We start from the raw sequence: 21230 nt of genomic DNA, 5'->3' as shown, positions 1-21230 counted from the left end.
CATAAGGGGTCTAGTTTTCTAAATGGGGTCGTTTATGGGGAGTTTCTATCGTTCTGGCAGCTCAAAACCTCTCCAAATGTACAGTGGGGCCTAAGACATTTTCAAGCAAAATATGAGTCCTGAAAGCCTCCGGGTGCTCCCTCCGTTTCGGGCCCTGTCGTGTGTCCAAGCAATGCATTAGGGTCACAATGGGGGCATTTTTGAAAACAGGAGAAACAGGGTGATATATTTTGGGGTGTGTTTCTTCATTCTCATGGTCGCTTTACACAGAAATCGGTCTTCAAAGTGATACTTTTATGAAAAAAGTGTTTTTTGTTTTTTTTTCACCTGCTATGCATTAAATTTAGCAAAAAACTGTGGGGTCAAAGTACGCACTACACCCCTAGATAAATACCTTAAGGGGTCTAGTTTTCTAAATGGGGTCGTTTATGGGGAGTTTCTATCGTTCTGGTAGCTCAAAACCTCTCCAAATGTACAGTGGGGCCTAAAACATTTTCAAGCAAAATATGAGTCCTGAAAGCCTCTGGGTGCTCCCCCCCTTTCGTGCCCTGTCGTGTGTCCAAGCAATGCATTAGGGTCACAATGGGGGCATTTTTGAAAACAGGAGAAACAGGGTGATAGATTTTGGGGTGTGTTTCTTCATTCTCATGGTCGCTTTACAAAGAAATCGGTCTTCAAAGTGATACTTTTATGAAAAAAGTGAAATTATATTTTTTTACGCCTGCTTTGCATGAATTCTTACAAAAAAACTGTGGGGTCAAAATACTTACAACACCCCTTAATAAATACCTTAAGGGGTGTAGTTTTCAAAATGGTGTCACTTGTGGGGGTTTCCACCATTCTGACACCTATGAGCCTCTGAAAACCTGGCTTGGTGCAGGAAAACAAAATGTACTTCAAAATGTATAAAATGATTACTAAATTTGTAAGTCTTCCAAATTGCTCCAAAAAAATATTTTTTTTACAAAAGTGCTGCCAAAATAGAGTAAAGAGATGGAAATATATATTTAATTAAAAAAATTGTGCAGTATGTATGTACATATGTCACATATTGCAGTTAAAAATAGGGAAAAATGATAATTTTTACAAAATTTCTTCAATTTCTCTATTTTTTTATTAATTTCCGCAAATGGTATCAGTCTACTTTTACCACTAAAATAAAGTACAACATGTGACGAAAAAACAATGTCAGAATTACTTGGATATTCAAAACTTTCACAGAGTTATTCTCTGATAAAGTCAGACATACCAGATTTGACAAATCTGGCTTGGTCATTAAGGTACAAACATGCCCGGTCATTAAGGGGTTAATTGAGTCTGTGGACAGGAGTGTTTTATACAGGTGACCATGTAAGACAGCTGTCTTTAATGCAGGCACCAAGTTGATTTGGAGCGTGTAACTGGTCTGGAGGAGACTGAACTCTTAATGGTGGTAGGGGATCAAATACTTATTTCTCTGTGCACAATGCAAATAAATATATATAATTTTGACAATGTGATTTTCTTTTTTTTTTTAAATATAATCTATCTCTCACTGGTAAATAGAGAAAATTTTTGGGAGGGTTCCTCCAGCTCACCTTATTGCAGATGTGTAGACTCGCGCACGGGTCCTCGTGTCGGCACACGTATAGGATACAAAGAAAGGCAAAGAAATGGATCCAGCGCTGTGTCCTTTATGTCTTTTTAAAATAGGAAACTATTTCCAAGTTTTATTGCACAATGAAAAAATAAAAACAATAGCAATGCAGGTAGATATTCCCGAATAAATGGAGGGAAGCCATGACTGTTCAGAAGTCATGACTAAGGACGCAGTAGGCGTCAGAAACGCGTAGGCACCGCTCACACTGCCACAATCCCTCCATTTATTCGGGAATATCTACCTGCATTGCTATTGTTTTTATTTTTTGATTGTGCAATAAAACTTGGAAATAGTTTTCTATTTTAAAAAGACATAAAGGACACAGCGCTGGATCCATTTCTTTGCCTTTCTCACTGGTAAAATTAACCTAGCCTAAAAATTCTAGACTGTTCATGTCTTTGACAGTGGGCAAACTTACAAAATCAGCAAGGGGTCAAATACTTATTTCCTTCACTGTATGTGTGGGGAATAAATAATATGGTATGTGTTACAGTGTGAATAATAAATAAGTGAATGAGTGAATGTATGGTGCTAAAAAATATATATGTATATGTGTGTATGTACCAGCCCAAAACTAGTGCTGGATAAATAAATAGATGAATAGATATTACGAGAACAGGGATGTGTATACACCACAATCAAAAAAGTGCAAAAAAGTGAAGCAAAATGCAAATGATACAAAAATATAAAGAAGTGTCAGTGCCAGGTAGATAGATATCCGTATTCATTTAATGAACAAATATTAGACTAAAGAATAAACATAGGTGCAACCAAAATACAGTACACATATATCACAAATAGATAAATAAACGAGGATCGCCATTGATGGTATTTTCGTTATCAGGTGTATCAACTGTTTTTTTCTCGACATTCCCACATCCATCTTCTCCACAATAGAACCAACATCATCTATAATATAAATGGAGGCCATTAGAGATAATTATCATCAAACAAATCAAATCACCAATTTAACCCCTTAATGACCAGCCTATTTTAAACCTTAATGACCAAGCCATTTTTTACGTTTTTCCATCGTCGCATTCCAAGAGCTATAACTTTTTTATTTTTGCGTCGACATAGCTGTATAAGGTCTTGTTTTTTGCGCGACAAGTTGTATTTTTTAATAGCACCATTTTGAGGTACATATTATTTCTTGATTAACTTTTATTAACTTTTTTTTGGGGGGGAATAGAAAAAAACCTGAAATTTTGCCACGCTTTTTCGCGTCTTAAATCTACGCCGTTTACCGTGTGATATAAATAACACAATAACTATATTCAGCGGGTTGTTGCGATTGCAACAATACCAAATTTGTATAGTTTTTGTATGTTTTACTACTTTTACACAGTAAAAACGCTTTTTTTTCAAAATTATTTGTTTTTGTGTCTCCATATTTGAAGAGCCGTAACGTTTTTATTTTTTCGCCGATGCAGTTGTATGAGGGCTTTTTTTTTGCGGGAAGACTTTATCACATTTTTTTAAAGTCAGGATTCACAGAAAACAGCAATTTTTCCATAGTTTTTTATTAAACTTTTTACGGCGTTCACCGTGCGGGTTAAATAATGTTATAGAATATATGTGTAACTTTTTTACTTTATTTTGGTTTTATAATAGTAAAGCATTTTGTAAGGGGAAAAGGTGGTTTTTTCATTTTTTCCCACATTTTTTTTTTTAAATTAACTTTATTAAACTTTTTTTTAACTTTTTTACTAGTCCCACTAGGGGACTTTAATATGCGGACAGGCATCTGCTAGGTCATGCCTCCGGCATGATCTAGCAGGCATTCGCTCCAGGCAGACCTGGGGGCCTTTATTAGGCCCCCGGCTGCCATTGGAGACACAGACACTCGGCGATCGTATCGCCGGGTGTCGGTGGGGGAGAGAGAGAGCTCCCTCCCTCTCTCCAAAACCACTCTATTGCGCACCGCATCTAAAGGGTTAAACGGGTGAGATCGATACTTATATCGATCTCACACGGCAGAGCAGGGACGCCCCCAGCCCTCAGCTACCTCTGGCAGCTGAGAGCAGGGAGATTTGACAGCTCCCTGCTCTGTTTACCTTATCCTGATGCAGTGCCGTAAAAAGGCACATGCATCAGAATAAAGCATGTTAGTGGCCGCCGTTAAAGGCGTATTGGCGGTCACTAACGGGTTAAAAAACGTAAAAAATAAAAACGACCCGCTGCAGGTCAATGGTCAAAGAAATGGAGCAAAATTTAAATTCTCATTTAATCCAAGAGGACGAAGAGTCCCCAGAGTCCAGATCCATTGTACTCGCATTCAGGTATTGCATTGTGGCTAATTACCTGCACAGCTAAGGTGTGCTCTAAATAGAGGCAGAGTTCACAGTGTCTTTGGCCCTGGGAAAGCTGGATGTGAGTAAAGCAACTGTGGTGTTGTGTTTGGGAGTTGGAGCTCTAGGCTCAGCTCTTTGTAGTTAGGAACTACATGTTAGTTAGTGGCCAGACGGCCTAGGATTTACTTTATGTATTTATTTGTTTTCTGCTACGGCTTTTCTACCTAATAAAACTGGCTGAGGCCAGTAGTACCACATTGTGACTGAACTGTAGTCTGTTCTTACTGTGCCAAAAGTGCCTGTCTACCCGAGGAGACAGCGATCTGGTGGGCTGCCCCCTTACAAATGGTGGAGAATGCGGGCACAGTAAGATCAGCATTGGCACAAGAATCTTGCGAGTTTGATGTCCTATTAGCACCTATTCTCCCGTCTCTAATTATGTCCGATCAGGTGGGGTTTGTAAGAAATAGACAGGCCTCTGACAACACTAGAAGAGTTCTAAATCTTGTGGAGTATGGCGATAAAAAATGTTACCGTCCTTATTGGTTACGCTAGACGCTGATAAAGCGTTTGACCGCATCATTTGGAGATTTGTGTTTGCGGTGCTGGAAAGGATGGACTTTGGGGGTAATATACTCGCAGCAATTCTGAATCTTTGCACATCTCCCTCAGACAGAGTTTCTACTAATGGGGTTGTTTCAGACAACTTTTATATCAAAAATGGTACCCGGCAGGGATGTCCCCTTTCTCCCCTGATTTTTGTTCTATCTATAGAACCCTTGGCCCATGCCCTTTGAAATAATGACAATATACTGGGTATTACTATAGGTGGTAGATCACAGATTTCCCTGTACGAAGACGACATACTTTTGTACCTTACTGACCCTGGTGGGTCGCTACAGGCAGCCTTTGATGTTATTGGGCGATATGGGGAATTATCTAATTATAAAATTAATGAGAAGAAATCACAAGCTCTCCCAATTAGAATTAGCAGCCATACACTTGTCTCCCTTAAAACCACATTCTCCAAAGATTGGCAAGGTACAGGCATTAGATATTTGGGGACTACAATAACTAAATCCTTATCATTCATTTATAAACATAACTATGTGCCACTTATACATATTCTTGAGGGTGATCTCAGAACCTACAGGAAACAAGAAATTTTGTGGGTAGGTCGACTTGCGTCCTTCAAAATGATGTCCCTTCCCAAACTTTTATATATTTATAAAACACTTTGTAGCGTCCATGGCCGCGGGCCGTCGGGTTCACTCACCTCCCGACGCCCGCAGCCATGGATCCGTGAGCGCTGGTCCCCGTCTCCCTCCTAGGAGACGCCAGCGCTCACTTCCGCTCCGTTCGGCTGTGTCCCGCAGGGTGCGCGCGCACGCTCGCACCCGGCCTTAAGGGGTCAGCGCGCGCAAATAGGAAATCGTCATCATCATCAACTGCCACGATTTCCTGGTCTATAAGAATGCCCCTGGCCTTCTAATCCTTGCCTGAGCGTTGTTAGTTTTCCCAGTCTGTCTTGCAAATGGTCCATTCCATTTTGCCATGGAAAGGGACCTACTATATAGAATCAGTGAAGTAGGGGGCCAAGTGGTGGAACAATTGGCAGTGCCTAAGACTCATCGCCAAAATGTTTTAGATCTAGCTCACTCACATGTGCTAGGTGGACATCTGGCCTATGACAAAACAAAAGACCGTATCTTGCTACAGGATTGTGAATCCTGCCCACAGTGTCAATTACACGACCCTGTAGCAAATTTTAGGAGCCCTCTCGTGCCTCTACCGATTATTGAAACCCCCTTTGAGAGAATTGCAATGGATCTGGTAGGACCTCTGGTGAAGTCCGCCCGGGGACACCAGCATGTTCTGGTGATCCTTGATTACGCTATCCAGAGGCTATCCCACTAAGGAAGGTGTCCGCTAAGACCATTGCCAAAGAGTTTTTCTCTATGTTTACCTGGACAGGAATTCCCAAAAGAGATACTCACAGACCAAGGGACACCCCTTCATGTCAAAAGTTACAAAAGTGTAGTACCACACTGTGACTGGAGTGTAGTCTGTTCTTACTGTGCCAAAAGTGCCTGTCTACCCCAGGAGACAGCGATCCGGTGGGCTGCCCCCTTACACTATCTAGTAAGTCACACATCTAGAGCTCTGAGACCAGGATTTCCACTTCTCCTCCATTCTCCTCCCAAAAATACTAAAGGAAAGTGTCTTCTCGCAGTTATATGTGTTATTAAGGAGGATAATTACTTCAGACAAATGAGGAACAGTCTGACTCTTCCAGTATCTAGTAAGAACGAGTTTAGCTGATAGTACGATATGTCCTATCAAGGATCTATGGCATGGAGGGATTAAATGGATATTTAGGAACAGCAACTCGAATTCAGGTGAAGGTGGCAAAGCAAGTCCCGTTAGTTCAGATATGAGATCGTAAACTGTGATCCAATATGTTTTAACAAGAGCACAAGACCACAATATGTGTAGTAGAGAGCCCACCTGTCCGCAACCTCGCTAGCATAAAGCAGTGGTATTAGGGTAAATTCTACAAAGTCGTTCTGGGGTAAAATACCACCGCAGAAGAGTTTTCATGGTGGCTTCATAATGTGAGGTACATTTAAAATTCTCAGCAATATAGGAGGTCGCTTTACAGCAAGTTGTGTCAAGAAAGGATTGGCCAAGATCTTTCTCCCAGGCTAACAAGCAAGGGAACTTAAAAAAGTCTGATTTTTCCCCAATTAAATCATAGATGTGCCTTAATATTTTAAAGGTTGTGGACGGAATTTGGAACAGTGAGATGAGATCGCAGTTTAGGCAGGTTGGCGAAGAATGAAGTCTGTCTAGGAAATGTTTAACTCTTAAGTATGTAAAACATTCTGTCTGGGGGATATGGAATGAAGTGGATAAATCAGGAAAAGCAAATAGTTTCCCCAGTTAGAAGTTAGCTTTCCCAGTTTCCATCTATGTAGGTCTAAATCGATCACAATGTTTTCCAAGGATTCCAGAGGAGATATTGACGTCAATGTGGAAGTATGGTTACTAAAGGAGAAGTGGAAATTTCGCCACAGCTCAATCGAATGGTACATGTGAGTATGCAAATTAACCGGAGTTGGTTGTCCCCATAAAGAGCTAATAAGAAGCGCTTTCAAGTTATGTTTAGGAGTTTTCGATATGGACCCAATTTTTCTCAATATCCAATGTCCACCAATATTTTAGCGTAGCTATGTGTGTAGCTGTATAGTAATCTCTAAGTATTGGGAGGCCTAATCCTCCTTTACCTTTTCGTCTAGAAAGCGCTTTACATTCAACCCTCGGTTTTTTCTCTACTTAGTATAGATTGGGCTGTTTTAAAGAACATGTTTGGCAGTTTTATGGGAAGTGTGTCACGGAGCGGGTTAGTGGACCCACTAGGCCGTACTGCCGCAGCGGGGAGGCAGCTGGCCAAACAACAGGACACCCCAGAAATACAATGTCCCGCACAAGGGTACCTGGTATAGTCCAGATGGTGGCCGCAGCTCTGGCACAGATGAGATGGGTGCAGCAGATGGCGCCAAACGTGGCGGATGACACAGGAGCCGCAAGTTGCGCCAGACGTGGCGGACTCCTCCGGACGTGGCAGAAGACACAGGACGTGGCGGATTCCCCCGGACGTGGCAGATGACACAGGACGTGGCGGATTCCTCCGGACGTGGCAGATGACACAGGACGTGGCGGATTCCTCCGGACGTGGCAGATGGCACAGGACGTGGCAGATGACACAGGACGTGGCACGACTCGATACTAAGGCACAGCACGGGAAACAGGAACGGGTAAGAAGGCACGGGTAACAATTGGAATGGGAAACACTAAGGGACCATTTGCAAGACAGACTGGGAAAACTAACAATGCTCAGGCAAGGATTAGAAGGCCAGGGACATTCTTATAGACCAGGAAATCGTGGCAGTTGATGATGATGACGATTTCCTATTTGCGAGCGCTGGCCCTTTAAGGCCGGGTGCGAGCGTGCGCGCGCACCCTACGGGACACAGCCGAACGGAGCGGAAGTGAGCGCTGGCGTCTCCTAGGAGGGAGACGGGGACCAGCGCTCACGGATCCATGGCTGCGGGCGTCGGGAGGTGAGTGAACCCGACGGCCCGCGGCCATGGACGCTACAAAGTGTTTTATAAATATATAAAAGTTTGGGAAGGGACATCATTTTGAAGGACGCAAGTCGACCTACCCACAAAATTTCTTGTTTCCTGTAGGTTCTGAGATCACCCTCAAGAATATGTATAAGTGGCACATAGTTATGTTTATAAATGAATGATAAGGATTTAGTTATTGTAGTCCCCAAATATCTAATGCCTGTACCTTGCCAATCTTTGGAGAATGTGGTTTTAAGGGAGACAAGTGTATGGCTGCTAATTCTAATTGGGAGAGCTTGTGATTTCTTCTCATTAATTTTATAATTAGATAATTCCCCATATCGCCCAATAACATCAAAGGCTGCCTGTAGCGACCCACCAGGGTCAGTAAGGTACAAAAGTATGTCGTCTTCGTACAGGGAAATCTGTGATCTACCACCTATAGTAATACCCAGTATATTGTCATTATTTCAAAGGGCATGGGCCAAGGGTTCTATAGATAGAACAAAAATCAGGGGAGAAAGGGGACATCCCTGCCGGGTACCATTTTTGATATAAAAGTTGTCTGAAACAACCCCATTAGTAGAAACTCTGTCTGAGGGAGATGTGCAAAGATTCAGAATTGCTGCGAGTATATTACCCCCAAAGTCCATCCTTTCCAGCACCGCAAACACAAATCTCCAAATGATGCGGTCAAACGCTTTATCAGCGTCTAGCGTAACCAATAAGGACGGTAACATTTTTTATCGCCATACTCCACAAGATTTAGAACTCTTCTAGTGTTGTCAGAGGCCTGTCTATTTCTTACAAACCCCACCTGATCGGACATAATTAGAGACGGGAGAATAGGTGCTAATCTATTCGCTAGGAGTTTCGCGTATATTTTTAAATCGGAGTTTAATAAAGAAATAGGCCGGAAAATTTGAGGTGAGTCTGGAGTCTTGTCTGGTTTAAGTATGGTGATAATCAATGCGGAGAGCATTTCCAGTGGGAAGGGAGTAGCCTGCATGGCCCGCTGAAAAATTGTCGTACGGTGGGGAAGCCATATTGTATTATAACGTTTAAAGTAATCATTCGAAAACCCATCTGGCCCAGGCGCTTTACCATTTGGCAAAGAAGTGATGATAGCAGAAATCTCTTGAGAGGTGATAGGTATGTTAAGGGCAGACAGTTGCTCAGATGAAAGAGAAGGCAGGGAAATATGCTCCGTGAAGGTGTTAAATAAGGTTGAAAAGTCTTGAGTTGGAGGAGTCTGGTTCTCTAGGTTGTAAAGAGCAGAGTAGTATTCCTTAAATTTATTTGCAATCTCCCGCGGATCTAGTATTTTTGAGGAATTGGAGGGATCCAACAAGTAAGGAATTCTGGACTTGTTGTGTTGTACTTTAAGTCTATGGGCTAAGAGCCTACCTGCTTTATTATTCTGAGAGTAAAATGTAGCTTTGTTTTTTTCAATTCTTTTTCATAATCTTGTAGCAAAAGGTTTTTCAGGCGGATTCTAAGGATGGAGAGATTGGAGGAATGAGCAAGGGAGGGATGGGCTTTATTGAGGGTTTCTAGGGTCTGAACCTCCGCAAGGGTCTCAGAGACCTTCTTCTCTCTTTGTTTTTTATCTCTATGGCCTAGTTTAGAATCAGAACACCCCTCAGAAAGGCTTTATGCGTATTCCACATTATATATGGATCCACAACAGAAGAAGTGTTGAAATGAAAGTATTCATTCAGCTCCCTTTCAATCTCCTTCTTATAAGTGGAGTGACCTAAAATATAAGTGTTGTTCCTCCAAATACTATTAGTGTCTCTATGAAACTGTTCTTCAATAGTGAGAGTAATAGCCGCGTGGTCAGACCATTTAATAAGTTCAATCGTGGATTTTTTAGCTTGAAACAAAAGATGTCTATCTAACAGGAACATGTCAATACGTGAATAAGAGTGGTGTACATTAGAAAAAAAAAGTAAAGTCCCTCTCGGCCCCATGTTGTGCTCTCCAAACATCATATAATTCCTCTTTATGGATGAAAGATGAAAGGGTAGAAGAACATGATCTGTTCACGTTAGTAGTGTCCATTCTGTCATCCATAATATTATTAAAATCCCCGCCAAGTAAAAGTTTCCCCTGTTTCACCTTTCCTATCAACCGGGATAGTCTATGTAGAAAACTCAATGATCTAGAGTTCGGAGCATATAGATTTACAATTGTGTATGTAACATTATTTAAAGAGCAGACTAGGATCAGAAACCGACCTTTGTTATCAGTAGTTTTGGAAATCAACTTAAACGCTATGGAGTTACGAATAGCAATCATCACTCCCCTTCTCTATCGTGTGTCATGAGCTTGATGAATAATGGGAAACAGGCGGTGCTTAAGCCTATGGGAGTCTTTTTCTATGAGATGCGTTTCTTGAGAAAAGAGGACGTCTGAATGAAGAGACAGTGCCTCTTTCCATAAGAATGAGCATTTTTGTGGACAAGTCAGTCCCTTTACATTAAGTGTAATACCACAGTGTAATACCATTTTACTGCAGCATATCACCAATCGAGTAATGTGTGTATACAAAACAGTAGAAAGGAGTAAAAAAAACCACATAAAACAGCAAACATTCACATTCAATAAGAAAAATGCACATAAGTGAACTACCCAACACTATTGCGTTTGTTTACCAGTGGGGTAAAAGTCTGGTCTGAGGGCGACTTATACCGGAACGCGTCCGGTTGAGCACACCAGTACAATTGGCTTTCCTGGTCTTGGTTTTGGTCTGGAAGGGGTAATCTGCCATTCCGTCTGCAAATGTTGAGGAGGTGTACGATCTTGTAGTTGTAAATCCACAGGTATATTCCACGACTCGAGCAGTTCCTTCCCTTCGTCCACCGTTTTAATTACATGGGTAATGCCTTCTCGGGTAATAAGGATTTTAACCGGGAATCCCCATCTGTAAAGTATTTTAGCATTTCGCAGTGCCAATGTTATAGGAGCAAGAGATTTGCGTTGTCTCAGCGTGGCTGCAGAAAGGTCTGTAAATAATTTCACAGTGTGGAATGGGTCAGGTAAGATTTTACGCCGACGGGCTTTATCCATAAGTTGGTCTTTAATATGAAAGAAGTGGAGTCTATCAAGGACATCCCGTGGTACATTCTCTGACAGATGCTTCGGGAGTCTGTGGGCCCTGTCAATGAGCAAATCAGCAGGGGTACAAGTTGGGATCAAGGCTTTGCTAAGGTCTTTAAAGTAGTGTTGTAGATCCATTTACGCAATAGACTCAGGGTTCCCACGAAATTTTAGATTATTGCGACGGGATCTGTCCTCGATGTCAGCCATTTTAGCTTTCAGCAAGTCAAAGTCGTCAGCAAGAGCATTATGTGCGTCAATAACGCGGTTATGTGAGGAAGCGAAATCCCCCAATTTTGTCTCAATATGTTGTACTCTATCTTCCAGTTCTTGAACTGAAGATTGAAGAGGCAATAGTAGCTGAGTAATGCCCATATGTATGGAGTTTCTGAGAATCAAAAGCATTTATTTTATGGTATGAGCGGATGCAGGAGAGTCAGAGGTATGAACAGCATGAAATAAGTCAGTTCCGTCATTGCCCAAGTCAGTAATAAGGTCTGAGGAGTGTTCCTCACTCACCCGTGTGGAAGTATCATCAAGCAGTCGTGGATTCTATTTAGCAGGACTGGCAGAAGGAGAGTGCGGCGGCGTGTGCATGCGGCCAGGCGAGGACTCCGCCATTTTGGATCCCACTGTGAGGGTTCGCTCCCTTTCCTTTATGTCCGCCGGTGTGGGATGAAATGCACGACAAGAGATGCAGGTAAGATGTGGACATCTGTATGGTATACCTGTGGGATAGATAGTAGTGAAGATGTCCCTGGGATGTCATCCTGAGAAGAAAGGGATGCTAAGCCTGCATCTCCACCATCTTTGCTGCGTTCGCAATCAAAGTAGGACGCCAGGCTGTTTCCAGCCGATTTTAGAGATTTCTTCTCTCTCCCCATGTTGCCGACGATAAGGCAGAGTAAATCCGACCCGATGAGAAAAGATTAGAAGGCTATGTGCCGCTTAAAGAGACTGTCACCACATTATAAGTGCCCTATCTCCTACATAAGGAGATGGGCGCTGTAATGTAGGTGACAGTAATGCTTTTTATTTAAAAAACCAATCTTTTTTCACAACGTTAGGAGCGATTTTAGTTTATGCTAATGAGCTTTCTTAATGCCCAAGTGGGCGTACTTTTACTTTCGACCAAGTGGGCGCTGTACAGAGGAGTGCATGACGCTGACCAATCAGCATCATGCACTCCTCTCCATTCATATACACTGCACTAGCAATATAGATATATCACTATGTCCAGCTACATACACAAGCCCTAACATTACTACAGTGTCCTGATAATGAATACACATGACCATCCAGCCTGGACGTCATGTGTACTCAGAATCCTGACACTTCTGAATCTTTTCTGTGAGATTTACAGCAACGGATACGAAATCTCGTTTACCTCGTAATCTCGCGAGATTTCGTATCCGTTGCTGGAATCTCACAGAAAAGATTCAGAAGTGTCAGGATTCTGAGTACACATGACGTCCAGGCTGGATGGTCATGTGTATTCATTATCAGGACACTGTAGTAATGTTAGGGCTTGTGTATGTAGCTGCACATAGTGATATAACTATATCGCTAGTGCAGTGTAAATGAATGGAGAGGAGTGCATGATGCCGATTGGTCAGCGTCATACACTCCTCTGTACAACGTCCACTTGGTGGAAAGTAAAAGTACGCCCACTTGGGCATTAAGAAAGCTCATTAGCATAAACTAAAATCGCTCCTAACGTTGTGAAAAAAGATCGTTTTTTTAAATAAAAAGCATTACTGTCACCTACATTACAGCGCCCATCTCCTTATGTAGGAGATAGGGCACCTATAATGTGGTGACAGAGTCTCTTTAAATAGTCGCTGTGTGCCGGAGCTCAGTGTTCAAGCTGCCATCTCCGTGGGCTGCCAAGCCACGCCCTCATGAGTGGTACTTTTTAAAGTGTCTAGCCACAGGTTTTAAAGATTCCAAAGTTTCTAGCTTGACTGCTCGCAGAATGTCTCGTACGTGCTCTCTAACTCGAACTTTGAGCTCTCTAGAGGTGAGGCCAACATATATTTTGGGGCAAGGACACATAGCATAGTAGACTACTGCTTTTGTGGAGCAGGTGATGGAGTGTGTAATAGCAAAAGTTTTCTTACCCGCCGAATCAGAAAAGGAGGTTGCCCTTTCGATGTTGGGACACGCGATTCCACGTCCGCATGCCTTGCAGTCCCACTTCGGGCCCTTGGTACCAAATGTAAACTTCGAACTGTTACGTTCGTAGTAACTCCTAACAAGATGGCCTTTGAGATTTCGCGATCGTCGAGCAGACACACTTGGGTATTTGGTAATGTACTTTTCGATAGTTGGATCTGTAAGCAAAATAGGCCAGAATTGTCTCATAATTTCTCTCATTTGGAACCACTGTGAATGATAGTCAGTTGTAAATCTTACCAGCCCCTCAGATTTATCTTTAGGTTTAGGAAAAAAGAGATTCCCTCTTTTAGTGTTTTTGGCACGATGATATGCGTTTTTTATCTATACTATGTGCACGTGCGTAATGATCATGTGCAAGAGTAGATGATCCACTACACAGGTACTGCCCTTGACTGCTATGGCTACATAGGAACATTCACTTAAAATGATTTTCCTATCTTCCTCCATTATTTACATATCGGTGCCGTTATATTTGGCGTCCGATATGTAAATAAGCCCCTGAACTGTCAATGGGGAATTTCTATCTAACTAAATGGGAAGGGAGGGTGATCTCTTCGCTCTGACACTGTCCAATCAGCTACGGACAGTGTCAGGGCGGCTTGCACTGTGTTCCCTCCCGTGAGAACACACAGACTGAGATAACGCTCTCTGCAGAATTGTGTAGAGTCTAAGAGATATGATGGTAACGATGCTATGTATGGTTGTAAGTGGAGGTTAGGGAATTTATCCTGGAGATTATGGGACGTCCAGGGGGATTCTGAAGGTCTTTATGTATTTTAGGGAGGTGGTAATAAAATGGTAATTGGGGTTCTTGAATAAGTACAAAATCCCTTTCCTTTTTGTTGACAACTTCCTTTTCAAAACCCTTTTTGATGATTTCATTTAATTCCTTCCGGAATACTAAGCTGGGGTCTTTTGGGATGATCTCATAGTAATTTAAATCAGATAGCATACGATTAGATTTCTTGATGTTTGTAGACCTATCATGTATAATACCCCCACCCCCTTGTCTGCAGCCCTGATCACTATTTCCTTATTGTTTTTAAGGTTCACTAGTGCTTTGGTTTCAGCCCTTGTTAAATTCCCTCTAGGGTCTTTTTTGTTGGTAAATCATTTTGCTTTATTGCCTATTTCTCTAAGTTTATTAGAGACCAGTGACAGAAATGTTTAAAGGTGGTGTCCCCTTCTATGTGTAGGATAAAAGTTTGACTTGGGCTTAAAGAGGCTCTGTCACCAGATTTTGCAACCCCTATCTGCTATTGCAGCAGATAGGCGCTGCAATGTAGATTACAGTAACGTTTTTATTTTTAAAAAACGAGCATTTTTGGCCAAGTTATGACCATTTTTGTAGTTATGCAAATGAGGCGTGCAAAAGTCCAAGTGGGTGTGTTTAAAAGTAAAAGTCCAAGTGGGCGTGTATTATGTGCGTACATCAGGGCGTTTTTAATACTTTTACTAGCTGGGCGTTCTGACGAGAAGTATCATCCACTTCTCTTCAGAACGCCCAGCTTCTAGCAGTGCAGACACAGCGTGTTCTCGAGAGATCACGCTGTGATGTCACTCACAGGTCCTGCATCGTGTCAGACGAGCGTGGACACCGGCACCAGAGGCTTCAGTTGATTCTGCAGCAGCATCGGCGTTAGCAGGTAAGTCGATGTAGCTACTTACCTGCAAACGCTGATGCTGCTGCAGAATCAACTGTAGCCTCTGGTGCTGGTGTCCTCGCTCGTCTGACACAATGCAGGACCTGTGAGTGACGTCACAGCGTGATCTCTCCAGAACACGGCTGTGTCTGCACTGCCAGAAGCTGGGCGTTCTGAAGAGATGTGGATGATACTTCTCATCAGAGCGCCCAGCTAGTAAAAGTATTAAAAACGCCCCGATGTACGCACATAATACACGCCCACTTGGACTTTTACTTTTAAACACACCCACTTGGACTTTTGCAAGCCTCATTTGCATAACTACAAAAATGGTCATAACTTGGCCAAAAATGCTCGTTTTTTTAAAATAAAAACGTTACTGTAATCTACATTGCAGCGCCTATCTGCTGCAATAGCACATAGGGGTTGCAAAATCTGGTGACAGAGCCTCTTTAAGCTCTGTCACCAGATTTTGCAACCCCTATCTCCTATTGCAGCAGATCGGCGCTGCAATGTAGATAAGAGTAACGTTTTGTTTTTTTTCAAAAACGAGCATTTTTGGCCAAGTTATGACCATTTTTATATTTATGCAAATCAGGTTTTCTTAAGTACAACTGGGCGTGTTTAAAGTTATGTACAAGTGGGCGTGTATTGTGTATGTACATCTGGGCGTTTTTACTTCTTTTACTAGCTGGGCGTTGTGAATAGAAGTGTATGATGCTGACGAATCAGCATCATCCACTTCTCTTCGTTAACACCCAGCTTCTGGCAGTGCACAGACACACAGCGTGTTCTCGAGAGATCACGCTGTGACGTCACTTCTTGCCCCAGGTCCTGCATTGTGTCGGACGAGCGAGGACACATCGGCACCAGGAGACAGAGGCTACAGTTGATTCTGCAGCAGCATCGGCGTTTGCAGGTAAGTCGATGTAGCCTCTGTCGCCTGGTGCCGATGTGTCCTCGCTCGTCCGACACGATGCAGGACCTGGGGCAGGAAGTGACATCACAGCGTGATCTCTCGAGAACACGCTGTGTGTCTGTGCACTGCCAGAAGCTGGGTGTTAACGAAGAGAAGTGGATGATGCTGATTCGTCAACATCACACACTTCTAGTCACAACGCCCAGCTAGTGAAAGAAGTAAAAACGCCCAGATGTACATACACAATACATGCCCACTTGTACATAACTTTAAACACGCCCAGTTGTACTTAAGAAAGCCTCATTTGCATAAATATAAAAATGGTCATAACTTGGCCAAAAATGCTTGTTTTTGAAAAAAAAACACGTTACTCTTATCTACATTGCAGCGCCGATCTGCTGCAATAGGTGATAGGGGTTGCAAAATCTGGTGACAGAGCCTCTTTAACATTGACATGTTGGTACCTATCTTCAGGGATATTTTCTACTGCAGATATTTTTCTTTGTCCCTGTAATATAAAATGTTTCTCCAGTGTCAGTCTCCTGATAAAGTTATTTAGTTCTAAAAATAATCTAAAATCATTTGGTTCCGAGGTGGGGCAAAAGGATAGGCCTCTAGCTAGAACATCAATTTCTTCCTCCTTGAGAATATATTGAGAAAGGTTGAAAAGTTTGGTCATTTTGGTATTTTCATTCTGTCCTATTAATTCTTCTGTCTCGTCCTTAGTTTCCTGGTTCGCATATTGTTTTTCTTTTCTTTGATGTCTGATTTTGGTGCGTTTTCCTCCCCTCTTACCTCATCTATGTCTTTTCTTTTTTACCGTGGGGTCAATGTTTCCTTTATTTTCGGGCTGAAATATTGAGCGATGGATTTCGTCACAATGATTGGTACTATCATCGTCTCAGGTGGTGGTGCAGCTATTAATGAGGGGGCCCCTATTTTGAGGGGAAGTCCTAAAAAAGACATAATGGTATTGGGTAAGGACATGCTCGCATTGGTAAATGTAAACTGTCCAGAAGTCCTACAAATAGGACTATATGAGACTGAATTAGATTGGGACAATGGCATCTGTTCGTGAATAGTAAAGAGGAAATTCTTTAGAACAGAGGGTGCCTCATTGGGATCAAGCGTAGCAACAATGGGTGTTGTTTCTTTAAGTGTTGATGTGATAACTTCAGAAGGGAGATAGGGATTGTAGGCCTGATCCTCAAAAGATGGACCTGTGTGCCTGATTCACACGAGTGTATCAGATTCACGCGCGTGAAAAACGCGTGTGAATTTGGTCCGTGTGTGTTGCGTTATGCAACAGTGTGCTCGCAAAACACATCTTTCTTTTAATTTTTATTATTTTCAGTTGAATTGATGCGTTAATCACGCACCACACACGGATGTGCATCCGTGTGCGGTGCGTGGTCTTCACGCACCCATTGACTTCAATGGGCGTGTAGGTGCGTGATAACGCACCAATATAAAACATGCAGTGAGATTCACGCAACGCACTCAAACTGCGTGAAAAATCACGCATGTGTGAATGGCCCCATTGAAAACAATGGGTCCGATTGCTGTGCGTTGTTTCAATGCACAGCACACGGATGTGATTCACACTCATGTGAAGGGGGCAAAATAAGCATATGGCAAAGAAAAAGTTGTGGGATTTTTTTCCTGCTTACTATGGATGCATAAGGAGAAGACTGTATTTATAGGTTTGTACAGGGTGGGCCATTTATATGGATACACCTAAATAAAATGGGAATAGTTGGTGATATTAACTTCCTGTTTATGGCACATTAGTATATGGGAGGGGGGAAACTTTTCAAGCTGGGTGTTGACCATGGCGGCCATTTTGAAGTCGGCCATTTTGTATCCAACTTTAGTTTTTTCAATGGGAAGAGGGTCATGTGACACATCAAACTTATCGAGAATTTCACAGGAAAAACAATGGTGTGCTTGGTTTTAACGTTACTTTATTCTTTCATGAGTTATTTACAAGCTTCTCTTTGTTTACAGCCATTGACATGTCGCAGAGGTTAACACGTGAGGAGCGGATAGAAATTGTGTTGATGTCTGGTGAACGCAGTACCCGGGTCATTGCAGCAGATTTCAATGCAAGACACCCTACGAGACCACCCATCTCCCATGCTACAGTTTGCAAACTGCTTGCCAAGTTTCGTGAAACTGGTTCAGTGTTGGATTTGCCCAAATGTGGACGCATGAAAACTGTCACTAGTGAAGAAACATCAGTGGCTGTCCTAGCTTCATTCAGCAAGAGCCCACAGCGTAGCACTCGCCGCATGTCACTGAAGAGTGGCATCAGTCGAACATCCCTTCGGCGGATATTAGCTACTCACAAATGGCACCCTTAGGGTATGTTCACACGGCCTATTTACGGACGTAATTCGGGCGTTTTTGCCCCGAATTACGTCCGAAAATAGCGCCTCAATAGCGCTGACAAACATCTGCCCATTTAAAGCAATGGGCAGACGTTTGTCTGTTCACACGAGGCGTAAATTTACGCGCCGCTGTCAAATGACGGCGCGTAAATAGACGCCCGCGTCAAAGAAGTGACCTGTCACTTCTTTGGCCGTAATTGGAGCCGTTATTCATTGACTCCAATGAATAGCAGTGCTAATTACGGCCGTAGTGGACGTGGCGTTCAAGCGCCTGCACATGCCGTTACGGCTGAAATTACGGGGATGTTTTCAGGCTGAAACATCCCCGTAATTTCAGCCGTAACGGACGCCCTCGTGTGAACATACCCTTACAAACTCCAGCTGATGCAGCATCTCAATGAGGATGACCCAGATCGGCGCACTGAATTTGCAGAATGGGCAAAACAAAAATTGGAACAGGACCCTCAGTTTACACAGAACATTTTGTTCAGTGATGAGGCAAACTTTTATATGAATGGTGAAGTTAACAAACAAAACCACCGCTATTGGTCTGACACTAACCCACATTGGATAGATCCCTCCAAGACTATTGGAACACAAAAATTGATGGTATGGTGTGGTATATGGGGTACAAAGATAGTGGGGCCATTCTTCATCAATGGAAACCTCAAGGCCACGGGATATCTGAAATTGCTACATGATGATGTGTTTCCCTCTTTATGCACTGAAGCTGGCACGTTCCCTGAGTTTTTCCAGCAAGATGGTGCACCACCACGTTATGGGTGTCAGGTCCGAGCATTCCTAGATGAACAGTTTCCCGGAAAGTGGATTGGTCGTCGTGGGCCAGTTGAATGGCCCCCTAGGTCTCCCGATCTGACCCCCTTAGACTTTTATCTTTGGGGTCATCTGAAGGCAATTGTCTATGCTGTGAAGATACGAGATGTGCAGCAACTGAAACTACGGATACTGGAAGCCTGTGCTAGCGTTTCTTCTGCAGTGTTGCTATCAGTGTGTGAAGAGTGGGAGAAGAGGGTTGCATTGACAATCCAACACAATGGGCAGCACTTTGAACACATTTTATAAGTGGTCAGAAACTTGTAAATAACTCATGAAAGAATAAAATAACGTTAAAACCAAGAACACCATTGTTTTTCTTGTGAAATTCTTGATAAGTTTGATGTGTCACATGACCCTCTTCCCATTGAAAAAACTAAAGTTGGATACAAAATGGCCAACTTCAAAATGGCCACCATGGTCAACACCCAGCTTGAAAAGTTTCCCCCCTCCCATATACTAATGTGCCACAAACAGGAAGTTAATATCACCAACCATTGCCATTTTATTTAGATGTATCCATATAAATGGCCCACCCTGTATATTTATTAATGAATTTATTAATTTTTAATATACCCCCTTTTTGTCAAAACACCACTGATAATAGTACATATCACTTTTAATAACGACGAACTAACGAAATATATAATTTTTTTATAGCTTTATTATGCATGTACCAATACTTCAATCCTTTGAACAGGGAATTATATATATGTTTTTAAGTAAGTGTTAAACCCGACTTCATTTTAACCCCTTAATGACTGCCCATAAGCCTTTTCACGGCGGTCATTAGTGGGCTTTATTCTACAGCGCCGCCATTCCACGGCGCTGCATCAGAATAAAGTAAACAGAGCAGGGAGCCGTCAAAGCTCCCTGCTTTCAGCTGCCAGAGGTAGCTGGGGGCTGGGGGCGTCCCTGCTCGACCGGGTGAGATCGATATTAGTATCGATCTCACCCGTTTATCCCTTCAGATGCGGTGTTCAATAGAGTGCACCGCATCTGAGTGGTTTTGGAGAGGGAGAGGGAGGTCCCTCTCATCCCACTGACACCCGGCGATAAAATCGCTAAGTGTATGTGTCTCCGATGGCAGCCGGGGGCCTAATAAAGGCCCCCAGGTCTGCCCATAGTAAATGCCTGCTAGGTCATGCCAGAGGCATGTCCTAGCAGATGCCTGTCCGTTTTAAACGGACAGGCAGTAATATACTGCAATACAAAAGTATTGAAGTGTATTATAATAGCGATCGGAGGATCGCATAGTGAAGTCCCCAAGTGGGACTAGCATAAAAGTAAAAAAAAAGTTGAATAAAGTAAATTAAAAAAAAAGTGAAAAAAAAAATGAAAAACCCACTTTTTCCCCTTACAAAATGCTTTACTATTAAAAAAACACAATGCAAAAAAGTTACACATATTTGGTATCGCCGCGTCCGTAACGACCCCGACTATAAAGCTGTTACATTATTTAACCCGCACGGTGAACGCCGTAAAAAATAAAATAAAAAACAATGGACAAATTGCTGTTTTCTGTTAATCCCGACTTTAAAAAAATGTGATAAAAAGTGATCAAAAAGTCGCATCTACTCTCAAATGGTACCAATAAAAACTACAAGTCGTCCCGCAAAAAAAAAACCCTCATACAACTGCATCGGCGGAACAATAAAATAGTTATGACTCTTCAAATATGGAGACGCAAAAACAAATAATTTTGAAAAAAAAGCCTTTTTACTGTGTAAGTAGTAAAACATACAAAAACTATACAAATTTGGTATCTTTGCAATCATAACAACCCGTTGAATAAAGTTATTGTGTTATTTATACCACACGTTAAACGACGTAGATTTAGGGTGCAAAAAAAGAGTTGTGAAATATCAGGTTTTCTTCTATCCCCCCCAAAAAAAGTTAATAAAAGTTAATGAATAAATTATATGTACCCCAAAATGGTGCTATTAAAAAGTACAACTTGTCCCGCAAAAAACAAGACCTTATACAGCTATGTCGACACAAAAATAAAAAAGTTATAGCTCTTCGAATGTGACAATGGAAAAACATAAAAAATGGCATGGTCATTAGGGCCCAGAATGCAAGCAGGGGGAAGGGGTTA

General features: G+C 42.3%; 1 long non-coding RNA gene across 1 annotated transcript; it reads right to left on the bottom strand.

Moving 5' to 3' along the window:
- Positions 1 to 2397: 2397 nt before the first annotated feature.
- On the bottom strand, positions 2398 to 16843 carry LOC142741239 (uncharacterized). Its single transcript, XR_012881041.1, has 4 exons — positions 16704 to 16843; positions 13289 to 13501; positions 11688 to 11896; positions 2398 to 2548 (listed from the first exon to the last, which is right to left on the bottom strand). It is a non-coding gene; the product is annotated as an uncharacterized LOC142741239 (long non-coding RNA).
- Between the last annotated feature and the right edge of the window lie 4387 nt (positions 16844 to 21230).

The sequence above is a fragment of the Rhinoderma darwinii genome, chromosome 2, assembly GCF_050947455.1.
Source record: "Rhinoderma darwinii isolate aRhiDar2 chromosome 2, aRhiDar2.hap1, whole genome shotgun sequence".
In the NCBI taxonomy this organism is placed as follows: Eukaryota; Metazoa; Chordata; class Amphibia; order Anura; family Rhinodermatidae; genus Rhinoderma; species Rhinoderma darwinii.
Note: the sequence above shows the minus strand (reverse complement) of the source record. Positions and strands in the feature narration are given on the sequence as shown.